The sequence below is a fragment of the Musca autumnalis genome, unplaced genomic scaffold, assembly GCF_047663935.1.
Source record: "Musca autumnalis isolate F117 unplaced genomic scaffold, ASM4766393v1 scaffold_3, whole genome shotgun sequence".
NCBI lineage: Eukaryota > Metazoa > Arthropoda > Insecta > Diptera > Muscidae > Musca > Musca autumnalis.
Window position 1 is genome coordinate 154,807,592 of NW_027411866.1, and position 16,424 is coordinate 154,824,015.

Here is a 16,424-nt window from a genome sequence, read left to right on the forward strand (position 1 = left end):
ACCCTCCAACTATATCTTTAATCCAAAATTTCAGGATTCCAGCACTATCCGTTCGCTTAAATCATAATTGTACTAAATTTAGTATCATTTAGTACATTGCGTACCCACAAGTACGAATTTTCAAAACTACTTCCATTCTACTCACCAACAGTAACCTTAGTTCAAAATTTCAGGATTCCAGCTCTATCCGTTCGCCCAAATCGTAATTGTACCAAATTTAGTACCATTTAGTACTTTTCATACCCATGAGTACGAATTTTCAAAACTACTTCAATTTAACCCTCCAACTGCAGCCTTAATTCAAAATTTCAGGATTCCAGCTCTATCCGCTCAACCTAAATCCAAATTGTACAAAATTTAGTACCATTTAGTACTTGTCGTACACATAAGTACGAATTTTCAAAACTGCTTCCATTCTACTCTCTAACAGCAGCCTTAATTCAAATTTCAGGATTCCAACTATATCCGTTCAGCCTATATCCAAATTGTACCAAATTTTGTACCCTTTAGTACTTTTCGTACCCATATGTACGAATTTTCAAAACTACTTCCTTTCTACTCTCTAACATCAGGATTCCAACTCTATCCGTTCGCCTGAATCATAATTGCACCAATTTTAGTATCATTTATTACTTTTCGTACCCATAAGTACGAATTTTCAAAACTACTCCCATGCTACCCTCCAACTGTAGCTTTAATTCAAAAATTTTAGGATTCCAGCTGTATCCGTTCAACCTATATCCAAATTGTACCAAATTTAGTACCATTTAGTACTTTTTGTACCCATAAGTACGAATTTTCAAACTACTTCCATTTTACTGTCGAACAGTAGCCTTAGTTCAAAATTTCAGGATTCCAACTCTATCCGTTCGCCCAAATCATAAGTGTACCAAATTTAGTACCATTTAGTACTTTTCGTGCCCATATGTACGAATTTTCAAAACTACGTCCATTCTACCCTCTAACAGTAGCCTTAGTTCAAAATTTCAGGATTCCACCTCCATCCGTTCGCCCACGTCGTAATTGTACCAAATTTAGTACAATTTAGTACTTTTCGTACCCATAAGTACGAATTTTCAAAACTACTTCCATGCTACCCTCCAACTGTAGCCTTAATTCAAACATTTCAGGATTCCAGCTCTATCCGTTCAACCTATATCCAAATTGTACCAAATTTAGTACCCTTTAGTACTTTTCGTACCCATAAGTACGAATGTTCAAAACTACTTCCATTTTACTCTCCAACTTAGTTCAAAATTTCAGGATTCCAACTCTATCCGTTCGCCCAAATCATAAGTGTACCAAATTTAGTACCATTTAGTACTTTTCGTACCCATATGTACGAATTTTCAAAACAACGTCCATTCTACCCTCTAACAGTAGCCTTAGTTCAAAATTTCAGGATTCCAGCTCCATCCGTTCGCCCACGTCGTAATTGTACCAAATGTAGTACAATTTAGTACTTTTCGTAACCATAAGTACGAATTTTCAAAACTACTTCCATGCTACCCTCCAACTGTAGCCTTAATTCAAAAATTTCAGGATTCCAGCTCTATCCGTTCAACCTTTATCCAAATTGTACCAAATTTAGTACCCTTTAGTACTTTTCGTACCCATAAGTACGAATGTTCAAAACTGCTTCCATTTTACTCTCCAACAGTAACCTTAGTTCAAAATTTCAGGATTCCAACTCTATCCGTTCGCCCAAATCATAAGGGTACCAAATTTAGTACCATTTAGTACTTTTCGCACCCATAAGTACGAATTTTCAAAACTACGTCCATTCTACTCTCCAACAGTAGCCTTAATTCAAAATTTCAGGATTCCAGCTCTATCCGTTCAACCTTTATCCAAATTGTACCAGATTTAGTACCCTTTAGTACTTTTCGTACCCATAAGTACGAATGTTCAAAACTACTTCCATTTTACTCTGCAACAGTAACCTTAGTTCAAAATTTCAGGATTCCAACTCTATCCGTTCGCCCAAATCATAAGGGTACCAAATTTAGTACCATTTAGTACTTTTCGCACCCATAAGTACGAATTTTCAAAACTACGTCCATTCTACTCTCCAACAGTAGCCTTAATTCAAAATTTCAGGATTCCAGCTCTATCCGTTCGCACAAATCATAATTGTACCAAATTTAGTACCATTTAGTACTTTTCGTACACATGTGTACACTTTTCCTAAACCACCTCCTTATGTCAACCGTACCTTTTAACCTTGATTCTCACACCAAATTTCAACCTATAACCTTTATCCGTTCGCAAAGTACGAACTGGCACCAAATTTAGTACACTTTAGTACTTTTCGTACACTTATAGTTCGAATTTCTAAAAACCCTTTAGTACACCTTTTTAACTCTCCATCAGTGACCTTCATTCCAAATTTCAAAGTTCTAGCTTTACCGGTTCGCCAAATACAAACGGTACCATATTTAGTACCTTTTAGTACTTTTAGTACCCTTCCAGTTCGAATTTCCAAAAACCAAGCCTTATCTGTCACCTTCGGACCAAGAGTGACCCTCACCCAAAATTTCATGATTCTAGCTTCAGCCGTTTCGTCTGGGCGTTGATGAATCAATCAGTCAGTCAGTCAGTGAATCAGTCACTCTACTCTTTTATTAATATAGATTACAAAACAAATCAAAATAGTATTATAAAAATTGGTAAAACAAACTTTTATCTATATAAATACACTCCACGTCAGTAGAATATAATACCAAAATTTTTGTTAATGTTAGCTTATTTATCCCAAAGCGAATGAATCTACGTGTTTAATCTTGTAAGATGTCCTTCAGTGTATTTATCGCGACTCCTATTGATATTCCGAGAGGTATAAATTATCTGTAAATTTAAGCCCTTTTACGCTGTTATTTCGGTTATTTATTGGTTTTCTTTGATGAAAAATGATTAGAAAGCCCTGCTTTATCGACTGAAAGAAAATTCGGCGTTAACGACAGCAGGCCTTACTCTGCATTTTTCCGAAATTTTGTGAGAGAGGCACCGAAGGAGTTGACATGTAGCCGATTTTCGAATTTTCAAAATAAAACTATGTTCAAAGTATAGACCAAATCGGTTATCGTGTGCACTATTTTAGTGAACTTAAACTTAGAAATATTACGTTGGCCAATTTTTGGACCCAATCTGGGCCCTATTCCACGAAACAACTTATCAACTTTTCATTTTGCACTTATCAATATTTTTGACAATTCTCAAAGTTAAGTGTTCCACAGAACCATTATTTTTGATAAGTGATAAGTTGCTAATTATAAAGTGAGTTTGCTTACTTTTCAAAAAAATGTACGAGTTATGGGGTATTGTAACTCGCGAATTTTTGTAATATACCATAACTTTTGAACGCATTTAGGTAAAATAAACTGTTTTAGCACGATTCACCGATGGATTTCTTAAAATTATAATTTGAGCGGAAGCTGTGGTCATATTAATGTAAAACAAGTGAGCCAAGGCTATAGTCGGGTCGGGGCCGACTATGTGATACCCTACACCACTACCCCTGTTCATAAGCTTTTGACTAATAAAATTCAAAATATTAAAATTGGGATAGCTTAGCGCCTTTGCTCTGAATGTCTTCATTAACACAGGTAAATTTTTTTGAAACGCATTTAAGTGTATCGACAGTACAACTTAAATAAAAATGGAAAAGTGGGATGTATGCCAACCATCAATAGGCTTCTTTCTCTGTTAGACCCCCATCAACCCCCAAAATTTCGTGAGGATCCGATCAAAATTTCGTAATGTGATTGCACAAAAAATGGAAAAAGGGATGCATTACCGACTATTGCGATATCTCTGTTGTTTAACCACCTACGACAACCTACTTCACATCGTTGTAAAGGTGATATTTTCTACTTTCCTTGCCAGGTTTTGCTTTCGATATACCTCCTACAGAAGGGAGATATTAACTTTGAAATAAAACGTTGGTCTTTTTTCCAATTTTTTTTTTTGTCACATTCCGACCCCTGAATAATATCCGACCATTATCAAGAATCAAAAGGTTTTTTCCTCCGTGGGACCCCCAATAACACCCAAAATTTCGTGACGTGTAGCGTGATTTCCAAAAAAAGTGGAAAAATGGGATGTATTACCTTTTAGAAGCGGAGATATTCGCTTTGGAATAAAACGTTGACTTTTTCACCAAATAAGTTTTTTGCCCATTCCGACCCCTGAATATTATCCGACCATCACCAAAATCAATAGGCTTCTTTCTCTGTAGGATCCCCATTAGCCCCCAAAAATTTCGTGACGATCCGATCAAAATTGCGACCTGTAGCGTGATTACAAAAAAATGAATAAAATGGGATGTATTGCCGACTATTGTGATATCTCCGTTATGTGGCCACCTACGCCAACCTGCTTTGCATCACTGTAAAGATTGGATTTTCTACTTTCATAGTCAGACTTTGTTTTTGGAAGATCCCCAACCGAAGCTGTGATATTCGTCATTATTATTAAAATCGCAAAAATAAAAAGTTGGGTTCAATTAGCGGCTATTGCGATATATTCGTTGTTTGATCACCTACGAGAACCTACTTTACATCATTAGAAAGGCGATATTTTCTTTTTTAACGGCCAGGTTCTGCTTTTGGTATACCCCATATAGAAGCAGAGATATTCGCTTAGGAAAAAACGTTGTCTTTTTCTCCAAATAAGTTTTTTGCCCATTACGACCCCTAAATATTATCCGACCATCACCAAAATCAATAGGCTTCTTCACCTGTGTAACCGCAATTAACCCTCATTCGTGACGATCCGATCAAAATTGAGACCTGTAGCGTGATTTCCAAAAAAGTGGAAAAATGGGATGTATTACCGACTATTGCGATATCTCCGTTATTTGGTCACCTACGCCGACCTAGTTTACATCATTGTAAAGATGGGATCCTCTACTTTCATAGCCAGGCTTTGCTTTTGCAAAGTCCCCAACCAAAGCTGTGATATTCGTCATTATAATTAAAATCGCAAAAATGAAATTTTGGGTTTTATTTGCGACTATTGTGATATCTTCGTCGTTTGATCACCTACGAGAATCTACTTTACATCATTAGAAAGGTGATATTTTCTACTTTTATAGTCAGGTTTTGCTTTTGGTATACCCTATATAGATGCTGAGATATTCGCTTTGGAAAAAACGTTGTCTTTTTATCCACATACGTTTTTTGCCCATTCCGACCCCTAAATATTATCCGACCATCACCAAAATCAATAGGCTTCTTCCCCTCCGGGACCGCCATCAACATCCAAAATTTCGTGACGATCCGATCAAAATTGCGACCAGTAGCGTGATTGCAAGGTTTAGATGGACAGACGGACAGACGGACGAACGGACGGACACACATAGCCAGATCGACTCAGCTCGTCGAGACATTAATTTTGGTATATATAAGTATGGGTCTACGACCATTATTTCGATGCGTTACAAACTTTTTGGCCAAAACCAACTTATAATACCCTCCCTGGTGTAGGGTATAAAAAGAGGAAAAAATCGTTGAAGGAAACGAGAAATTAGAAATTAGAAATTTTTGCTGACATACATATATTTTTGATCAGCGTAAAATTCTAAGTTGATTTAACCACATCCGTCCGTCAGTCAGTTGTAATCACGCTATCTTCCGAACGAGTTGAGATAGGGGGATGAAATGCTGTTCACACGTGTCTTAAATCAAGTTGGAAGTTAAGATTTGTTATAGGGCCCATATAGCAGTGCAGTCGATTTCAGCTATTTTAAGGTTTTTAGCTACATTTTAGTCGGAGACTAAAACATCTGGTATCCAGCTTCACCCCAGTGAATGAAAGACTTGCTGCAATTCGAATAAAAGCTAAATTCTTCAACATCAGCTTTATTTGTGCTCATGCTCCCACTGAAGAAAAGGACGAACAGACCAAAGATATATTTTACGAGCGCTTAGAAGAAACATATGACCGTTGCCCTGCCCATGACATTAAAATCATTCTAGACGATTTTAATGCCAAAATTGGAAAGGAGAATATCTTTGGCCCAACAGTCGGGAAATTCAGTCTCCACAGTGAAACATCTGACAATGGTATGAGACTGATAGACTTTGCAGCTGCAAAAACATGGTAGTTAGCAGTACCAGATTTAATCATCTCGATATTCATAAGGGCACCTGGCTGTCTCCAGATCAAAGAACAAGTAATCAAATTGATCATGTTGTAATAGATGGAAGACATTCATCCAGCGTTTTGGATGTACGACCGTTCCGAGGCGCAAACAGTGATTCGGACCACTACCTTGTTGCAGCAAAGGTACGTACCCATACTTGGATTCCAGAGACCTCCACAAAGGAATTCATGGTATGACCAGGAGTGTCGTGCTGCTACCGAGGAGAAAAATGCGGCATATAGAGCTACTTTACAATCAGTAGCAACGCGTAGCGCACGAGAGAGATATCGGGAGAAAAGGAGAGAAGAGAAACGTCTTTTCCGCAAGAAAAAGAGAGAAATGGAAAAGCGAGAGTGTGAAAAAATCGAGATGTGCAGGAGCCAGAATGATGTCCGAAAATTCTACCAAAGAGCGAAACATCAAACAGATGGCCTTGGTACAGGCACATCCTCCTGTAGAGACCAGCAAGGTAATCTGGTAACAGATACGGATAGCGTGCTCAGGATATGGAAGGAACATTTCTCCAATCTGCTGGTATCCAATAGTAGCGAAGACGATGATACCACAGATCCAATCCCAGAAGATGGTATAGAATGTATACCGCCCGGCCAAGATGAGGTAAAAACAGCAATCAACCGGCTGAAGAATAATAAAGCAGCAGGAGCCGATGGCTTACCAGCCGAGCTGTTTAAAACCGGAGGCGACGCGCTGATAAGGTGTATGCATCAGCTAGTTAGCACCATCTGGCAGGAAGAACGCGTACCCGACGATTGGAACCTGAGCATCCTATGTCCCGTCCACAAGAAAGGAGATAAGACTGTATGCTCCAACTATAGGGGCATAAGTCTTCTCCCTATTGCCTATAAGATAGTGTCCGGGATATTGTGCGAACGATTAAAGCCAATGGTCAACGAAATAATTGGACCATACCAATGTGGCTTTAGACCTGGCAAGTCCACCATTGACCAGATATTTACCCTGCGGCAAATCCTAGAGAAGACCCAAGAGATGCAGATCGACACATTTCACCTTTTTGTCGATTATAAAGCAGCATTCGACAGTCCCCTCCGATCAAAAGTATTCCACGCAATGTCTGAATTTGGTATCACCGCAAAGCTCATCCGGCTTTGTAAGATGACTTTAACTGATACTAGTTAAAATTGGAAAGAACCTCTCCGAAGAATTTTGTACCAAAAGAGGTTTCAGACAAGGGGACAGCCTTTCGTGTGACCTATTCAACATTTTGCTGGAAAAGGTAATACGAGATGCAAATGTCAAAAGAAATGACACAATTTACTCCAATAGCCACATGTTACTTGCCTATGCTGATGACATATACATCATGGGACGATCAGTAGAGGAAGTAACTGATACCTTTAGGAAGGTCGATGCAGAATCTGCGAAAGTGGGTCTGGCGGTAAACGGCGAAAAGACCAAATTGATGGTGTCGACGCGTAAAGCGGCCATAGAGTACGGACCAACTGTGGAAGTTGGTACCTACAATTTTGAGGTAGTTAAAGACTTCGTCTACCTCGGCACTGCCATAAACACAACAAACAACATCAGTTGTGAAATAAGAAGAAGAATTGTATTGGCCAACAGATGCTACTATGGTCTAAGTAAGCAATTTAAAAACAAAGCCACATCTCGTCAAACAAAAATAACACTATACAAAACGCTGATACTACCCGTGCTAATGTATGGCTCCGAAGCATGGGTACTTGCGCAAGCAGATAAGGCAGTGCTTGGTGTGTTTGAGCGGAAAATTCTTCGAAAGATCTACGGGCCGATTTGCGTTGACGGTGAATATCGACGTCGTATGAACCACGAGCTATATAAGCTATACAAAGACAGATATGGCTAGGCCATATCATGAGAATGAGCGATGATGAACCCACTAAAAAGGCGTATGAATACATGCCCCATGGCGGTGCACGCAGAATCGTCAGGCCTAAGCTTCGATGGAGCAAACAAGTGGATGAAGAAATGGAAAGGCGCGGTATTCCAAAAAGACAAGCGAAAAACAGAGAGGAATGGAGATCCTTTCTTAGTTCGGTCTATGGAACAAATGTTCTGTAATGGGCCAACTAAGTAAGTAAGTAAGCTATATTTTCAGAACGAATTAGTTATAATATGCTTCCAAAACTTACCGACATAGGCCCATCTTTTATTATAGCCCCCATATACCGCCCCATTTCAGTTACTTTGGGGTTATTAGCTACATTTCCAGGCCGAAATAGGTATAATTCAGTAAATCACCAAGAAACGTCTCCACAAAAAATTATGGATATAGGTCTACTTTTTTTTATAGCCCCCATATAGCAGTACCGTCCGATTTCAGCTATTTTAAAGTTTTTAGATACATTTCTACTAATTAATCTATGCCGAACATAACGCTTTTTACTTGTTTTATTTCGCTTAATTTTATTGTATTTTATTTTATTTGTATTTCCCTTCATTTTATTTTAGATTATTTTATTTCACTTAATTTTATTTTGTTTTATTTTACTTTATTTTATTTATTATGCCCTCCACCATAGGATGGGGGTATATTAAGTTTGTCACTACGTTTGTAACTACTCGAAATAATCATTGTAGACCCCACAAAGTATATATATTCTTGATCAGCGTGCAATTCTACATCGATATACGTTCCCACGACGATCGGATCTTTGTTCCGGAACGACCCGAGTTATCGGCCAGGGATCGTCACCTAAGCAACAGCTGTATCAACCGCCCGTTTTTCTCCCAGGTGAGCAATTCATGCCAGCAGTTTTGCTCTATATCCTCCTGCTTATTGCTGGCATTGAACAGAATCCTGGCCCCATTCCACAAGATGAGGTCACGATCTGTTCAGTATGTCATACCCGTATTAACCATAACATCACGCAAGTACGTTGCAATGGTTGCCAACAGTGGTGTCACATGCGACGATGCACAGGACTTATCAGTCATAAAGATTACACTGATTCGTTCGTGGCAAATTGCTGTTCGCGACAGCGGCGCAGCAGAAACAGTATTCCTGCCAACACCTCCATAAGACACACTCCAGCTAATGTCCACAGGGCCCCAGATTCCTGGGTGTGCTCTGTCTGCCACGAAGTAATATACAGGAACATTGCTTCTGTCAAATGTAATAGCTGCAGAAATTGGTGTCATTTGCGCAGATGTACCAATTTACGTTCCCACAGGCAGTGGAACAACGAATTCGTGCCAACTTGTTGCTCTGGCAACGCAACATTTCCGTCACCACAGTCAAATTTGAGAACATCGCAACAGCCTTCCATCCAAACTGCCACAACTCCGTCGCATGTGACTATCACTCAATCAACATCCAGCACAATACCTGCACAGTCTCCAACTCATATCCAACTAACCAACAATAACCCAGCCACGCAATCACCTACATTTCACCTATCCTCACCTCCAACCGATAACACCTCAGTAAATTCCAACAATAATACAACCATCAACTCATCCGCACAAGCCAGCACTTTTCCAATAGCCCTGAATATCGGTCCCAACAACTCACACACACTCACCAAATAATCCTAATATACCATTCCCTTCAATCCAAACATCCTCACACACAGCCCCGCAGTCTTTCCAGATCCTGCAGCTTAATTGCAATGGGATCCGGCAGAAGATTGCAGAATTAACCAATTTCATGCACCTCAATAATATACCAATCGCAGCAATACAGGAGACCAAACTAACAACTAACTGCAGGTTAGCGAGTCATAATGGTTATCTGATTGTCAGACGGGACAGAGAAAGGAGCTATGGCGGTGGTCTTGCGTTCATCATACATCGTGACGTAAACTACAGGATCATAGATCTTCCCGACCCTAACCCATCTGACGACATAATCGAGGCAATGGCCATATCAGTTCTGACGGGAGATTCAGAGCTGGAAATTGTTAATGTCTACATTACGCCAGTTAACAGCCTTGGCTCAGGTTATCAACCCTCAATCTTACATCTCCTCGAAGGAGAAAACCGAATGATACTTGGCGATTTCAATGCTCATCATGAGCTATGGTTTTCTCAACTGCCTCCCGACTCGCGTGGCAACTTAATTGCGGACCAGATTGACTCCTCGGATTTCTCGCCCATAAATGATGACTTCCCCACCAGGATCACGGCTCATTGCACCAGCTCCCCTGACATCTCGATCGTCAGTGCGTCGCTCCAGCCTCTAACAACTTGGCAAACCCGGATCACTATGGCATCGGATCATATCCCGATCATCATAACGGTGGAGAAGCCTAGCGACTTCGTGGAGCCGGAGATACGCTCATTCATCAATTATAAGAAGGCCAACTGGCATGGCTTCATGATTGAGATAGACAATGCCATCAGTCTTTTACCGCCCCGCTCATGTGCCAGACAGGGAGAGAGAACATTAAGAGATATAATTCTCCGGGCGGCAAAGCGTTTCATCCCAGCAGGCAGAATCCCACATTGGAGGCCCAGTTTCCCTACTCCAGCTGCACGTCTCGCAGAACAACGCGACGAGTTAAGACGGACGTGCCCAGATGACCCCACAATTCCCACTCTCACGGAGGAAATAAATAACTTGGTGAACCAGCACCGGAGAGATAAATGGCATCTTGAAAGCTGTGAAGCTGGTTCACATAAACTCTGGGCCACCACAAGGAATCTAACTGGTGCCAAAGTACAATCGGGGAATGTAGCTGTAAATTTCGGAGGTGCTGATGTAACAGATGCCAAGAAGTGTGCACTGAAGTTCTGTCAACAGTTCGTCGTACACCCCACTGTGCAGAACAAGGCAAAAAGATCTGCCCTCAGGAGAGCAAAGAAGACCACCACTGAGGCTCCCCTCCTCTTTTCCTCAGAGGAAGTCAGTGCAGCGATAACCAGAGCAAAACCATCTAAGGCACTGGGTCATGCTTAAAAACATTGGTCCTGTTGCAAAAGTGTTTTTAGCGCAAATCCTGACACTCTCCATCAACACGTCAGTGATACCAGAGATATGGAAAACTGCAAGAATTATTCCACTCCCAAAACCGGACAAATCTGCTAGGAGGGGGGATTCCTATCGCCCGATCTCCCTACTTTCACCCCTAGCCAAGGTTTTGGAGTCTCTGCTGCTGCCAAGCATGACAGAACATCTTCCAATCCCTAGCCACCTCCGGAAAGCACACAGCACCACCACTGCCCTCACAAACGTCGTGAACAACATCGCGAATGGCCTCAACCAACGCAGACCTGCCCATAGGACAATCGTCGTGGCCCTGGATCTATCTAAGGCCTTTGACTCTGTCGATCACGCCATTCTTCTAGACGACATCCTTAATTCCACTTTGCCTCACACAATCAAGCGTTGGCTATGTAATTATATAAATGGCAGGCAGGCACATGTGGAATACAGAGGGAGGTAGTCTAAGAGCCGTAAGATTAAAATGGGTGTTCCGCAGGGTGGGGTCATCTCCCCACTGCTTTTTAATCATTACGTTGCCAAATTCCCTGCACCTCCAGAAGGAGTAAAACTTGTTACCTATGCAGACGACTGCACAATAATGGCAACAGGTGTCAACATCCGCTCGCTGGAGGCCAAAATAAACTGCTACCTCAACACCATCTCGCAGTTTTTGCAGGATAGAAATTTACAGCTTTCGCCGCCAAAATCAACTGCAACTCTCTTCACAACATGGACCAAGGAGGTGAGGAGGTCCCTGAACATCAAAGTCGGAGATCTGGAGATACCAACTGTCCGGAGCCCAAGAATTCTTGGTGTTGTCTTCGATAACCTTCTCACTTTTTCCAAACATGCAGCCGCACAGAGGGGAAACATAGGCCTAAAGTTGCTCAAAACTCAAAATATGAAAATCGTTTTTTTATGAAAAAAATGTTGATAAACGGCAACCAGACTCTTTTCTACATTTGCTATAACCATCCTCGACTCTGTAAGATTAACCAATCCGATGCAGCAGTCGATTGAACACAGCCATACTGAAAACAAAAAGTAAATTTTCGAAAACTAAGAAATTAGGTGAACATTAAAATGACATTATTTTCGCGAAAAATTATATTTTTCAAGATTTATTGTTTTTGTATAGTCTCCGAACAAGATTAGCATTTAAAATTTTCAGATTGATTTTACATCTTTGCTCTTCAATAATGGTGATACATATCCTCTTTATGAACATTTTTTATGATAATTTTTAAGATTACTACAATTTCAATAGTGAAAAAGTCTATTTCCCCGTCGTTTCCCGACCATAGTTTCTTCTAATGTTTTGTGCGCTTTAGTCTCAAATATCAGATTCAATCATAAAAAATTGCGCATATTTGCGCCATTCCGAAAATATCTAATTTTTCTCAACTAAAATATGAAATATTTTTATATGGAATTGCAAGATTTACTCACACTAAATTTTGTTCCGCCTTATAACCGGGACTCTTATTTATCATACTAAACCAACACCTATCAAATATGTTTGCATTATGCAGAAATATTTACGGCTTTTCTCATGTGAATTGAGAAAAATTTAATTTAAGTAAGTTTCAAAAAATAAAATTTGGAATGAAATATGTGTATATTGGACTATATATACATCTGTACCGATTTGTTTGAAAATTGGCTCAATGTTTTTTTAGGCTGGTTCAGGTTGCATGTGTCAAATTTCAGTGATTTTGGTGCATTTTTATCTCATATCAGATGCGAATATATATGGAAGCTGCATCCAAATCTGGACCGATTTTCATTATTTTCTATAGGATTAATCCTTGTACAGAAGATATGCTTTGTGCAAAATTTTATATCAATCCGACTATAAATGAGCTTTCTAGGGCTTTTGATCAAATTTTAACACAAATTTCCCCTCTGTGAGCCGCCATAAAAACGAAAGTTCAGAAGAGGAACAAAATGCTAAAAGCCATCTCCGGCACGTTCTGGGGTAAGGACAAGGAGGTCCTGCTGACTACATACAAAGCAGTCAGTCGCTCAATTTTAAACTAAGCTGCCCCAGTCTGGACGTCGTTTTTAAGCAATACAATTTGGAGAGCTCTGCAGACTACACAGAACAACGCCATTCGCGCCGCTACCGGATGTGTCCAGATGTCGAGTGTGGACCATCTTCATCAGGAGGCAAGGATGCTGCCGGTGAAGCAACATAATCTGTTGCTCTCTCGACAGTTCCTGCTGGCATGTCATCAGCCATCGCATCCCAACCACGACATAGTGGTTCAGGATTCACCCCCTAGACACATCCGCAAGGACATCCGACGATACAGCCCCGACATCCAGGATGTCATCCCATCGGACATCGACCGACTGTCACTGGCAGCATCGTTGAAGACCATTCATACCCGCGCAGTCCAGCAAGCAGTAGAAGGGTATGAACATAACCGTGTCCTACAACAACATCCTCCAGCGGTTGCTGAATCTGAGAAGTCCCTACCTAGATGCACAAGAACCATCCTGGCACAACTACGATCTGGCTGGTCTACCATCCTCAATACCTACCAAGCCAGAATCATACATGGTGTTGAGGACCTGTGCCCGCATTGCAGAAGGGGACCTCACAATACTAAGCATTTGTTCTCTTGTTCAGCACGGCCCACAGACTTGCGCCCTATTGACCTGTGGTGCCGTCCAGTACAAGTTGCGGCATTCTTCCAATTGCCTATCCAACCAGGCTAAAATAGTTCCACAACCCACTAACCCCACACACCCAATCCACATACACAACTCATCCATAACCCACACACAACAATAACACCCTACTCATCAACCACTTCCCACACATAATAGTCACAATCAATATTTACGTTCTTACTTGTTCTAATCCATATCAAAACCTCATGGATTTTCAGAGGAAACAAGACGGAAGATACAGTCCACCTGTTACAACAACATCGATATAGCCATGTCCGTCCGTCTGTCCGTCTGTGGAAATCACTCTAGCGTCCGAACGGATTGACGTAGGTTGATGACATTTTGGGAAAATATGTTATATTTACGTAGGACTTTTGGTATTGAAAGTGGGCTATGTAGGTCCACGCTTTCGTATAGCCCCCATACAAAATGACGCGTGACGCGTCGTCGTTTTAAGGAATTTTTAAGATATTTGGCCCATTTTACCACCGAATTGGTTGTAATTTGGTACTTTGTGTCTCCAGAGGCCAACAAATATTCCTACCAAAGTTGGGTTATACAGGTCCACGTTTTGGTATAGCCACCATATAAGGCCCCATATAAAGTACGCGTCATTTTAATATATTTTGACCACAGAATTGGTTGTAATTTGGTATTTTGTGTCTTCAGAGGCCAGAAAACATTCCTACCAAAGTTGGGTTATATAGGTCCACGTTTTGGTATAGCCCCCACATAAGGCCCCTTATAAAGTACGCGTCATTTTAATATATTTTGAATGTATTAGACCCACTTAACCAAAGAATCGGTTGTAACTTTGTATTTTGTGTTTCTAGAGGCTAAGAAACATTTCTACCATAAAATGTTTATATAGGTCCACGTGTTGATATAGCCCCCATAATACAATATCTCCCGATTTTCGATATTTTGAACGTTTTAGCCTCATTATCACACCGTGATGGCTGAAATTTGGTATTTAGTCTTCTTTAGGAGTATAAAACTTTCCCCCAGAAATTTGTAGGTATAGGTCAACGCCATCATATAGCCCCCATAGAATGGTACCTTCCGAATTTCGGTATTTTGAAGGTTGTGGCCACAGTAATCGACCGAAATGGCTGAAATTTGTGGTGGAGGGTATAAAAAGTTCGGCCCGACCGAACTTAGCGTTTTTCTTACTTGTTTTTTAACTTTATTTTATTTCAATTTACTTTACTTTATTTCACTTAATTTTATTTTATTCCACTTCATTTTATATTGTTTTACTTTTATTTATTTTTTATTTTATTTCATTTTATTTTACTTAATTTGATTTATTTTGATCTTATTTTATTTTATTTCATTTAATTATTATTTAATCTTTATTAAAATTATTTTGTTTTATTTCAGTTTAATTTTATTTATTTAATTTTATTTTATTTACTTTTAATAATATCAGTTTCTTTTCATTTTTTCGCTCGTCTCGATTTTACATGTCTTATTTATTTTTGCCAAGTAAAAAATAATGCAAAGATGATAAAACGTTCTGTGGAACAAATATCATTCACACTTTGCAAGAGAACTGAGAGACTTACCAATATGGCGGAAAAATTGAGCAAGAGAGCACAACAACTGTGCTGAAAGAACAGTGATAGACAAATTTGCTAAGTGCAAGGGAAATTGAAAAGTAATTTTGTGGAACAAGAAAAGGTTATCACTTTTCAAAATAACTACTTTTTGATAAGTGCAAAATGAAAAGCGATAAGTATGGACCAAATTGGTTACTATCTTTAAGAGGTATCGTTGGCACAGTTTTTCCGAACATTTTCGAACTTATGAGGGAGAGGTACCTGAAGGAGTGGACCGATATGGCCCATCTTCGAACTTAAACTAAGTTTGGACGAAATATTACGAAGGCCAAACTTTAGACCAAATCTGTTCATCCGTTCGAGAGTTATCGTGCGCACCAGAAAGCCAGACAGACGGATGGACATTGATAAATCGACTCCAAATTGTCTGAAACGGATTTCGTCCAAACATACTTGGGGTCTAAAACCATTATTTCGATGAGGCACATTTTGCCCGTATGAAAGTATATATGTATGTATACCTTCGTTAGCATAAATGCTGAGGGTATAAATATTTGGGAGTTCTCTAACAATTTCGCTAAAATCCCATACAATAATATATGTATACCGCTGAAACTTCATCCAGATATATGGTTTACCATAGCAAAAGCTAAAATGTTTATTGTGATAACTTATAAGGATAGGAAATTAAGAATAATATTCAACTTACAATCATTCAAAAAATAGAAAAATTATATCAGTTTATGCGCATCGATTTTTGGAAACAGCGAATCAATCTCTTTCAAAAATTTTAAGCATATTTCGATGTTTCACTCAGGGCCCCTGAGTCAGGGGCCAAAGTCTGCCGTCAGTTGGATCGTACAATGCAAAAAAACCTTAAAGTGAGTAAAAGTCGCGCAGTGTGCATACCAAGGCACATTGAATAAGCTAGCCGATTCAACAACAAAAAACCTCTTGTTGTATGTTGTTTACAACAACTTTTTTGACATTTCATATTCAATCAGCTGGCGTGAATCGGCTACCTATTCAATGTGCCTTGGTGCATACGATTTTGATGCGCATACGGTTTCCGTAGGACCCATCAAAAATACGT